This window comes from Nanorana parkeri, unplaced genomic scaffold, assembly GCF_000935625.1.
Source record: "Nanorana parkeri isolate BGI_ZX_2015 unplaced genomic scaffold, ASM93562v1 scaffold477, whole genome shotgun sequence".
In the NCBI taxonomy this organism is placed as follows: domain Eukaryota; kingdom Metazoa; phylum Chordata; class Amphibia; order Anura; family Dicroglossidae; genus Nanorana; species Nanorana parkeri.
Genome location: NW_017306745.1, coordinates 1,077,918 through 1,080,196, shown reverse-complemented (window position 1 = coordinate 1,080,196; position 2,279 = coordinate 1,077,918).

Sequence of the window (2,279 nt, the reverse complement as noted above, 5' to 3'; positions counted from 1 at the left end):
AGAAAAATAAATAGGCTGCCGAGCCGGACCGCAGTCACCATTATATCCGAGTTATTGCCGGGGAAAGCTTCTCTGTAGTGTACACAGAGGCCTACTTACCGATGACACTGAAGCCGCGCTTATTTCCTCCATCTACAAAATGTCGCCGTCACCGCTCCAGGAATAACACAAACACTATTCTACAAGAACTCTACCATTTCTGGTCCCTGTGTGTGTTGTAAAGTAGTCACCGCTCCAAGCTCACTCCCGGGATGAACTACAATCTCAATACAAATCAGTAAACTAAACCTGAGATTGTAGTCCCACAGGTGCTTTATCTTGCCCTATATACTGGGGGCTTGATAAGACCCCTCACAGGTGCTTTTATTTCTTTACATACTCGAGCCCCGATGGGACCCCTCATGGGTACCATTTTCTGCCCTATATAAACATGCAGAAGAATACTGTGCGTGGACAAGGAGCCTGGGACCTGCCAGATGCCAAGGAACTACAAGTCACAGAATGCCATGGCAGCTGGCAGTCACACCACATGCTGGGTCCTTTAGTTCTAAAAACATATAAAGTGGGCCTATTAGGATATTGCAGGGGCAGACAACATTGGCACTCAGCTGCTCTGAAACTAAAAACCCCGACATTCCTCTGCCTCTGAGAGTCATGCCTGTGTCTGTCAAAGTCTTGCATTGCCCCATGGGACTCGTAGTTCTAATACAGCTGCAGTTGCCTTGGGAAAGTCCACTTCTAAAAGAAATAACGAACTGCCCACACAAAATCATAAAAGGAAAAAATGTACATTTATTACAATGTAATTCAATATTTTTTACAATAAAGCCTGTCCCCTCCCTTCTCCAAGTTAGCAGATGGACGGCTGCTGGAGACTCTGTTCTGTCCCCGGTGATCTTGTTCTGGACACGAAGTTCAGGGAAGCCGAGCTTCCATGATGACTGTAATTACTTGATGAACATTTTAAGTAACACTTTGCAAGGTCATGTACATTTCTTTAAATTGGATTCATTATTAACAAAAAAAGTTTGAAAGTTTATTTCTACTTTAAATACAATATATCTGAATATCTGTCATGATTTTGCAACAACTAGACAAATAGACGAAGGGTTTTTTTTTCTTTTGAACCTCCCCGGAATGGAAAATAGAAAATCTATTGAATAGTACATCAACATTTGTTCTCAGTAGGTGGGGGGTTTGGCCACCGGCAGGGGCCGCCCCTAGGCTGTAATTGGTCTTTAGTTTTTTTGTGCCTAGCGTCCTTCTCCTGCAGGTGGCGATATTACCCTACAGTACATGATCTCCGATCTGTTCCCTGTGTCCTTCAATGAACGGAGAGAAAAGGATTTTACGGTGAGTACCAAAATCCTATTATTACCCCAAAAATAAGAGGATTGTTCCCATTTCGGGTAAGTGAGCGCATAATCCTTTATTTTTGAGAAATGTGATGGGATGAGACATATGCTAACAATGCTTTACTGTGCTATTTGGATGGCTTTTTGATTCCTTTAGTCCCTTCTCATCATAACCTGTATAGTTAAACTGTTTCTTTGGTTCCCAAACTCAACCCATAGAATCCATGGTTTCCATACACTTCACTGATGATGGCCACAAAGCCTGAACCCACTGTATGCCGTTTTGAATAAATGGCTCTATTACATTAGAAGGGTAAGTCACAAAGCTGCCGAACAATCCAGCCCTAGCTTCGGCTGATCCTTCGGCTAGCTTCGGCCGCCAGAGCCCTTCGGTTCGGTCGAAACGAAGGGCTGCTGTACAGGCCATTCACCATAGCCCGTACAGCGGCCGAAGGCTAATGCTTCGGCTCGGCTAAGCCCAAGTGACAGCCGAAGCGGGGCGAACGGCCTGCCAAAGACCGGCCTTTCGCCCCGAAAATGGCAGCTGGGCGGAGCCAGCTGTGATGTCACGGCTGGCTCCGCCCAGTTGTAATGACAGATCAGCGTCCCTAAATGACCTGGGGACCCTGAACTGTCATTAAACAATAACAACTGGGTGGAGCCGGCCATGACGTCAGAACACTCTAGCAGGTGCCGGCCAATAGGAAACAGTTGGGCAGAGCTAGCTGTCAATGCTAGCTCCGCCCAATTGTATTTTTTTCTTTTTTTAAAAAAAATGTCTTTATTTTAAAATTTTACTATTTATTAAAAAAATGTCCCCCCTTTTTTTTTTTACTATCTTCATTGATTTTCTTTTCTGCTCGGTACCACGCTCAGCGGCATTCGGCTATACACTCACTGCCGTTTGGCCCCTATGTAAATACG